The sequence below is a fragment of the Notamacropus eugenii genome, chromosome 2 (assembly GCF_028372415.1).
Source record: "Notamacropus eugenii isolate mMacEug1 chromosome 2, mMacEug1.pri_v2, whole genome shotgun sequence".
NCBI lineage: Eukaryota > Metazoa > Chordata > Mammalia > Diprotodontia > Macropodidae > Notamacropus > Notamacropus eugenii.
The window spans coordinates 515,689,585-515,699,333 of record NC_092873.1 but is presented as its reverse complement, the minus strand read 5'-3'; the positions used below and the strand labels follow the sequence as shown (position 1 = coordinate 515,699,333).

At 43.3% G+C, this 9,749-nt stretch overlaps 1 long non-coding RNA gene across 1 annotated transcript; it reads left to right on the top strand.

The window, feature by feature from the left end:
- The first annotated feature begins 3,111 nt into the window (after positions 1-3,111).
- On the top strand, positions 3,112-8,584 carry LOC140530205 (uncharacterized). The gene is made up of 3 exons (XR_011975846.1): positions 3,112-3,218; positions 7,971-8,040; positions 8,506-8,584. It is a non-coding gene; the product is annotated as an uncharacterized lncRNA (long non-coding RNA).
- Positions 8,585-9,749: the final 1,165 nt, after the last annotated feature.

Below are 9,749 nucleotides of genomic sequence, written 5' to 3'. Positions count from 1 at the left end.
ACTTCCCATTGTAATTCAATAAGTATTCTCTTCTGTGGTTTTGCAGTATATGTATGGAGATGACAGATAGATAGATAGATAGATAGATAGATAGATAGATAGATAGATAGATAGATAGATAGATAGATAGATAGATAGATAGATAGATAGATGGATGGATGGATGGATGGATGGATGGATGGATGGATGGATGGATGGATGGATGGATGGATGGATGGATGGACGGATGGATGGATGGATGGATGGACGGACGGACGGACGGACGGACTCCTAGCCTGAAGGTTGTGAGGTTGGGGATTTGATGAATGGATGCTCTAGGGGCTGTCACTAGTCTGGCATTCTGAATGGGACTACAATCCAATTTGCGCTGGGACTTGGGGGTAGCATGCCCTTTTCCTGCTCCAGAGAGCAAAAGGAATCGGTCAGCCAACACTCCCACGGAGGCCATGGGCTGGGCAGAGCTGCCATGCATCAGTGAATTTCCAATGCCCTGACTTGGAATCTCATGCCTGATTCAAAATGGAAACAGCTGAGTGCTCTTGGCTCTGCTTTTAGAGACTGGGGGGACTTGCCTGCTGCTGCCCAACTTTCTCAACCCACCACCGTTAAAATCAAAACCAGCAAACTCTCAGTTCTCAGAGTTCTGGCCTCCCCATAAGTGAAGCTGTCCAGGGCTGCCAGATGCATCCCATGCCCCACTTTTCTGTGAGGGTCCCCTTAAATCTGTCTTCCTTCACTATCATCTGTTAGCCTTGGAGCTCAGCTGCGCTGCAAGAAGAGCCAAAGCTCCAGTGGGGGTACGAGGGTAGAGAATGGAACATGGACGGGAGCACTCAAATTTCTAGAAAGGGCTGCTTAAGCCTTAAATAAGTCAAGGCTCCATTCCACAGCACAAAGTGACTTCAGTCCCTCAGGGGGTCTGAGTCACAGAAAAGTTGAGTTTAGGGACCCCATCCTGTGGAAGTATGCTAGGACTCGAGAAAAGAGCCACCCTTGCCAAGGGCTGAGAGGGACTTGGAGAACATGGCATGCCAGATGGCAGAGGAACTTCAAAACACAGACACAGAATGAGAGCATCAAGGTCAGATCTCTCATTCAGGCTTCAGGTTCCTCCTCCATCAGAGAGGAGCATGAGGCCCCACATGGCTGGTTGGTAGCGATGTCAGGATGCCAGCAGTGGCCTGACCGCATCATTACATCCTAGACCTGCAGAGCTGGCAGAGGTCAAAGAGGGCATCTGCTCCAATCCCCTCATTTTACCACTAGACTCAAGGTCACAAAGCCTGCGCACACAGCAGTCACAAAGTAACATCCTTATGGACAGGGATTGCTTTTCATTTTGTCTTTGTATCACTATTATCTAAGACAGTGGTTGGCAAATAGCAAGTGATTAATAAATTCTTGGGCAGCTGGGTAGTGCCATGGATGGAGAGCACCAGGGTTGAAATCAGGAAGTCCTGAATTCAAATCTGGTCTCAGATATATACTGTCTGTGTGACCCTGAACATGTCACTTAACCTTGTTTGCTTCAGTTTCCTTATCTGTAAAATGATCTGGAAAAGGAAATGGCGAACCATTCCAGTTCTTTGCCAAGAAAACTCCAAATGGGGTCATGAAGAGTCAGACATGACTGAAACTACTGAACAATAAGTCAATGCTTATTAACTGACTGATTTTCTTGGTAAAGACCATTTTGTGGGCTACATAGGCTGGCCTTGAAGTTGGTTAGATCTTTGGGGCTGAGGGTTGTTGGGTTATACACTTCTACCTCCAGAAGACTTCTATGAATGGATCGTCCCTGCCTTTCTCTATCCACATGTAAACACTCACTGAGATACTATTAAAGGCAAATTGTCCATTTTAAGAACATCTCCAGTAGACAATCAAATATGATTGCTTTGAGGAAATAGAATTCACACCAACATAAATCTGAAATGTGCAATAAGTCTATTATATCTCAGTGATAGAAAGTCTAACAGAAATTCCTCATTGTGTGTGTTTGGACACATCTCAAACCTCTTATAAGCCTCAGTTTCCTCATCAGCAGTAACAGAAAGTTGGACTGGGTGAATTCGAAGGGCTCTTTCAGCTCGCGCATTCTTGAAAGCTAGGTGGCACAGTGGAGTCAGGGAGACGAGTTCAAAACCAGCCTCAAACACTTAGTAGCTGTGTGACCCTTGACTAGTCACTTCACCTTTGTCTGACTCAGCTACCTCAACTATAAAATGGGGATTTCCCTTCCAGGGTGGTTGTGAAGATAAAATGAGGTATTATTTGTAAAGCACATAGCACATAGTAAGCATGCAATAAATTCTTGCTTTCTTCCCTTCCTTCTTTCTTCTTTCCTTCCTTGACCAAATCTTGCTATCATTGAGTCATTTCAGTCATGTCCAATTCTCCATGACCCCATCTGGGGTTTTCTTGGCAAAGATACTGGGTCTGCCATTTCCTTCTTTAGCTCATTTTACAGATGAGGAAACTAAGGCAAACAGGGCAAAGTGACTTGCTCAAGGTCACCTAGCTAGTAAGTGTCTGAGGTCAGATTTGAACTCAGGTCTTCCTGGAGAAGGAAATGGCAAATACTCCAGTATCTTTGCCAAGAAAACCCCAAATGGGGTCACATAAAGTCAAACATAACTGAAATAACTGAATTTCATGACTCCAAGTCAGCACTCTACCCACTGTACCACCTAGCTGGCTGACCAAACCTTGAAAATACGTGATTATGGAGTTGGGGGCTATAGAGACGATGCAACCCAGGGCAAATTAATGTGACATGAGAGATAAAGCACTAGATTTAAAGGTAGAACTTGAACTCAGCTGTTATCAAGTCTAACATGACCTGCGTGGTAATAAGCAAGTTACATAGCCTCTTGGAGAGTCAGTTTCCTCACCTGTGAAGAAGCAACTGATTCTAATACCTTCGACTCCTACCTCAAGAGATTGCAAGGAGTCTTAAGGCAAGTAATAACCGTTTGAAACTACAAAGTGCTCCCAAAATGTCAATTCTTACTCTTCCTGAAGATCATGCTACTTTTACAAAAACCCTGCTTGTCCCTACAGGGCAGAGCTGGCAGAATTGAGAAGTTGGTAAAGGAGCAGATTTCATACTGATGGAAGGGGACGACTTCCCAACAAATAGAATTAATCCTGAATGGCGTGGGCTGTCTCAGGAGAGTGGGGATCGGGGAGCCTCACCATCGCTGGTGGTCTTCAAGGTAAAGTTATGTGACCACTTTTCCGGGATGCTGTGGAGAGCAGGCACCTTCCCACTCAAAGATTTGGTGAAGTCCAAAACTGAATTTATGACCCCTCCTCAAAATGTCCTCTTTCTGGCTTCACTCTTTCCCAAGGCTAAAGCTCCAAGCTGTTTTCTCCCTCTTGCTTATTCTTGCTTCCTGAGAGAAAGACAGATAGATAGAGAGAGATAGAGAGGTGGGGGGTGGCAGGGGGAGAGTCCAGAACACCCTTTTTTCTCCCTCTGTATCCCAGGGACAAGTCTGAGGATTCCTAAGTTGAAAGCGGGAACAGCTGTGCCCAGAAGGGGATGCAGCTGCCCAGGATTTTGTGGACGTACTTAAGAGGCATTGGCACTTGGATTCTGTATGAGAGAAACTGGCTTTAGGGCAAGAAGAATGTTTTTTGGGTTTTTTTTGGGGGGGGGGGGAGGACAGATTGTTGAGAGCAGAGTTAGCCCTGGGATTCATATCCAGGAATCAGAGTGTGTTTATGACAAACCACATGTGGAAAGACTGTCCAGCACTTAGAACCCTGTGGTTAGTATGAGAAAATACTTACGTGTTTAGTTAGCAAGATGAAGCCCCAAAGGATGTGCTGGGGTTTGGTGCAAGCTTGAGGGAGTCACAGGTGGCTGTCCTGAATTCCACATCCTCTCGTTATGGTGATCCCAGGATTGGGGTGGTGGATGAGGCAGGACAAGGCAGGATTGTGTACTCCATACCATCTGGTTCTGAATGACAAAGACCTGGCCTCCTTAGAGTCTCTCAAAAGGAAGAGATAATAAGGAGGGGATCCAGAAAGAAAGAGACAGCAAGGAGGGGATCTAGGAGATGTGGAGCGCAGAGGCCATGAACATAAGCACCATGGAAGAGGGGAACAGTTCGGTGCACTCCCTTGAGCACTGCAGCCATTTTCCCCACTCTGGTTTCTCTTCTCCCAATTGAACTATGGAACAGAGATGTCCTGGCTTCTCCCTTACAATCGCGTTCTCTGATCTCCATCCTCTGGTTTGCTTCTCCCTCTCCTCCTCTGCTATGAAAGGTCCCAATGCAGGTTTTGTCCCATCTTGTTTAAGGCAGCCTCTGTAACATTCGAAATGAAATATGGCATGTCCCCAGATTATAGGAGGATAATCATTAATAATAATGATAATTACCCCCATTAGAGGCACTTCCTTCAATATAAAACATCAAAGCAGCAGTTTTCAATTAACTTTCCTAAGCTCGTGGAACCAAGTCATCTATTCTAGGGTTTTCATCTATTTACATGTGGGTAGATTGGGGCATTTCTGTTTGTGTGACTATGTGTGACTTTATGAATCTATGTACATACTTGGAGGGGGGTATGTCACTAGACATCCATGAACAAGTCTTTATATGTTGGTGAGTACCTCTGCTGATATACATACCACTTATGCGTGTATACCTCTGTGAATTGTGGTATGTGTCTATGTCTGCCTCTGCATGCATTGTGGTAGGAAGCTCACCATCTCCCAAGATGACTCATTCTACTGTGGGGTAGTTCTCATTATTATGAATTTTTTTCTGACATCATGATTAAGTTAGACTCTTTATCATTTATAAGATTATAGGATAATGGATTGAAGAGCTAAAGGAGACCTTACGAGTCACCTAGTCTGACCTTCCTCATTTTACAGATGAGGAAACTGAGATACAGAGACATTAAATGACTTTTTAAGGTCATTTGGCAGAATCAGAACCCACATCCTCTGACTTCACATCCAACTTCTCCCCATTGCTCCTCATTTTGGTCTCTAGGACCAGACACAGCCAGTCTGGTTCCTTCTCCACATCATTGCCTTTCAAAAACTTGAAGATAAGTCCCACTTGTCTTCCCTCCTCCAACTTAAACATCCCACGTTCAAGTCAAGTCAAGGCAATTAGCATTTACTAAGTGCTTACTGTGTTCCAAGTCCTATGCTAAGCCCAGGAAGACAATCCAGTTCTAACCAATCAGTCAGTGATAATTTATTGCATGCCTACTATGTGCCAAGCACTATGCTAATCACCAAGGACACAAAAAAGAAAAAAAGACAAAAAAATAGGTCTTGCTCTCAAGGAACTCACAATTTCCAAGTTTTATACATCCAATAGGCAGTTAGAGAGATGCCAGAGGTCCAGAGAGAGTTTAGGACTAAATAGATCTGAGAATCATCTACATAACTGGACTCATAGGAACTGATAAGGTCACTCAGAAAGTATAAAAGGAGAAAATAGCAGGGCCCAAGACAGAGTCGTGAGAGGTACTTTCCTTTATCAGGCATGACCTAGATGAAGATCCAGCAAAGGAGACTGAGAAGGAAAAGTCTGATAATTAGGGGGAGAACCAGGATACAGTAGTGACATAAAAACCTAGGGAGAAAAGGGTACCAAAGACAAGAGAGTGAGCAACCATGCCAAAGGCTAGAGAGAAGTCAAGAAGAATGACTGTTGAGAAAAGGCCAATAGATTTGACAGTTAAGTGATCTTTAGTAACTTCGGAGAAAGTGACTTTGGTTGGATGAGATCAGAAACCAAACTACAGAGTTAATAAGAGTGAGGATAGATGCCCTTCTCAAGGAGTTTAGTCACAAAATGGTGGAAAGATATAGAAGGCTAGTCAATGGGCATGGATAGATCAGTTGATGAGCTGTTTTTGTTTTTGAGGATGTGGAAGACAAGATCACATTTGTAAGCAATAGGCAGGGAGAGAATAAAGATAAGGGAATGAGGATGATAGAGGAGACAATCTTCCAGAAAAGATGGGATGGGAAGGGAGAGAGGATGGGATCACCTGTACAGGTAGAGGGATTTACCTTGGCAAGGAGAAAGGCAACCTCTTCATATGAGACAAAGATGAAGAAGAGAGTGACAGAAGACATCTGGGTGAAGTGAGATGAGGAAAGGGGAAAAGAGGGGGAGTGCTCAGCAAGTGGTCTCAGGTTTTTTTTTTTCATAAAATATGAGGCAAGGCCCTCCACTGAGAAGGTGGAGGAGGAGGAGTCATGAAAGATTTGAGGAGGAATGAAAAGGTCTGGGATGTGGTGACTGGTTAGTGAGATGATAAGGGAGGAACAGTAGGATTGACAAGGAGCAGTGAGGTCATTTAACAGAAAGGTATAGTAGTCTCAGCACAGCTCTAGCATTTTCCCCATATACATTCAGCAGGATTTGTACAGTAATGAGGGCAGTAGATGGTGGCAATGATCCAAGGCTAAGGCTTTGCCCAGCAAGTTCAGCAACAAAATAAGAGATCCAGGAGCACAAGCAAAGAAGACAGAGTAGAGTTGAACTGGCTCACCAAGGAGTCAAGATGAGGAAAAGAGGAAAGTATAGACAGTGCAGGAAAAATGGCCTGGGAAAGAACTTGAGGGAACCAGAGACTGAAAGTCCCAGTTAGGAAAAAGAAGAGGGAGTTGGGCTTCAAATGAAGAGGGAGAGGTGGGTTGACAAGAGATTTTGATCATCGAAGGGAATTTCAGAGCTCGTTAAAGTGGATGTGGTGGATCTTCAGATGATGGCAAGGAGCCAAGGGTATTACTAATTTTGCGTGTGGCTGACGTAGGGTGGAGGAGTACTTATGGGAAGTGAGTAAAGGGATTGGGAGTTTAGGGTGTTTGAGGGACTATCAACATTTGATGGCAGGAGTTAGGAAAGACCATGAGTCCAGCACTGAACTCATTGAGGAAATAAGGGGAGTTTCATGAAGGTCTGATGGCAATATCTACCAAAATCTTGATTGGGTAGTAGACGTGGATTGAGTAAACCTCCAAGGAGGAGAGGTTAATAAGTGACGGTGGTAGAGGGAGAGCCAGGAAATGGCAATGGGGAGCCAGGAGTATTCCAACTCCCCTTTCATGACTGGACATGAGTTTAGTATGAGTGAGAAAGCATAATTAGTGTTAGAAAAGAGACCAGGGAGGCTATATCATCTGGAGGAAGCCACATCTCGTGGAGTACCAGGAGGAAAAAGGAGGGGGACAGGAAAAGATTTGCAAGGAAAGCAATTTTTGTCTATAGAACAGGCACTCCAGAGAAGACAGTGGAAGGTGTGAGACATTAGAGGTGTTAGGTTGAGGGGCTGGAAATAAGAGAGAAGTTAGTAGAGGACAGAGAATTAGACTTGAATAATGACAGCCAAAGATTCAGAATCAACAGATGAGGAGAGTAGGACCAAATAGATTTTGGTCACCACTGATAAATTAGTTCAGGTGAATTACCAGCATTTGGGGGGAATGACTTCAGGGTAGAGTTCTCTCAGGGTGTAAAGTGGCTCTGGTGAGGGGACCAATGGGGGGAATTGATTAAATGTTATTTATATCCCATTCTTTCAGCCAGGTGAGGCCAGGAAACTAGTGGAGGGAACATGATAGAATAGGGTTTCTCTCTGTCACCTGTACTAGGAAGGGTCCCCTGTAAATGGGAAGAGATCAGTTGGAGAGATTTGCAGGAGAATGAATCTTATCTTTCTACTGCAAGTAGGAATTGATTTGCTAAATTTATCATATAGATCAATAAATTGAAGAGTCAGGAGCCAGACCCATTTCTTCTGACTTTAGAACCAGAGATCTTTTCCAATACACTACTCTATATCCTTGACATATCAGGTTTTACATTTCTTTAAAAAGAAGAGGGAAGGGGATGGGAACAGTTTAAAGAAACTAACTCTAATTTTATTTTTTTTCTCCTTCCAAATTTTGATCTCATGTTTTAATGATGGCCTCTTGGCAGCAGGTTTTGGAATGAACTTCAAAGAATCACCAAGTGCCTTCCAAGAGTGAACTCAAAAAGGCAATTGAAGGTGAGAAGGGCCTGGGAAACTATGTGATGGCTGAACACCACATTTTACTAAGTGAAAGCAAAATAGAAGCTGGCCCTAACAAGGCCAGGTTAACCTCCTTTTGCTGACTTGTATGCAAAAGGGGCTAGTTACAGCTGCATTCCAGGGATCCCAAGCAGGACAAGGAAGGACTGGGGGAAGTGGTGTGGTGGAGGAGGTGGAGAAGGGGACAATGCTGAAGGTGGGACAAGTTTACCTAGCTGGTCTGTACACTGGTAGATTCCTATTTCAATTAATTATTCTTGCTAACTGGGTGCTAAAATCCATTGTTTCTCTGCTTCTAAAGGATATCAAATGTCCTCATCCTCTAAATTTCAGCATCTTGGTGCAAAGCCCTACTCACCCCACCCTAGATATGGTTCTTCCTTAGAGGATTTCTGGGGTTTACTCTGAAAGACTAAAAAAGTCTTCTCGCATTGTGAATAGAAATAACCTGTGCTGTGTCTGCCTTCTACAAGCAAGGAGGGAGAAGACCACTGAATTTGGAATCAGAGGACCTGAGTTTGTATCCTCCCTATGACATTTACTACCTATGTGACCTTTAGCATACTTCACCTTTATGAGCTCTAAAATATTCTCTGTTCTAAGGACCCACTTCTGACATTCTCTGTCCTAATATCCACCCGCATCTAATATTCTATATTCTTCATCCCTTCCAGCTCTGACATTCTATGCCAACACATAGCTCAAAGGATAGAGGGTTAGACCTGAAATGAGGAAGATCTGAGCTCAAATCCAAACTCAAGCACACTCACTATGTCATTGATGGGCAAATCACTTAAAACCTTGTCTGGCTTAATGTCCTCACCTATTAAGTTGGGATAATAATAACACCTACCTCCTCCAAGGATTTTTGTGAGCATAAAATGAAATAATCATAAAGTGCTTTGCAAACCTTAAATTTTAAAGAGCTACATAAATGCTAACTTATTGTTCTGTGTTTTAAGATCCCTTCCAACTCTGATACTTTATACCCTAAGGTCAATTCTATATCTGGTACTTTAAGATCTTATAAAACAGGAACCATACTCTAAAATCCCCTGAGCTGGTATCTGACTTGCTGTCTTTCATCCCTGCTGTCACCTTAGCCAAATCAACTCAACAAACTTGTACAAAATATCTATTAAATGCAAGGCTGGTGTTATAAAATTACTATCTGACTGTCAAGTGGACAACAGAGAGTTAGAAAATTGATGATGAAGTAGATACAGCTAACACATGTTCCTCAACAATGGAACATCCCAAATGCAGACCCTAACATCTCTCTCCTCAATGTGTAACATAAAAGGAAGCTGAAATAACATTTAAAAACAGGAAGCTGAGAATAGTGGCTGGACCCGACCAAGCACAAACTGAACAAATCCAAAATTCCTAAGGGACTGAATCTTTAAAACATCTATGGATCACTTAACAAGATGTCACAGAGATGGACATATGTTAAAATAATGGAGAATATCATGGATTATAGTGAGATCCCAAGAGACTATCCCTGAGCATCAACATCTACCAACCGTTATCTTTGCTGTTGCTGTTCAGTCATTTCAGTAATGTCTAACTCTTCATGCAAGACAACCCCATTCCCCTACCTTTATCTTTATATAGTCCTCATGAGAATGTTGGTAAAAATATGAAGAGGCCATTGGGTGGCTTACATAAATTATTCTCTATAG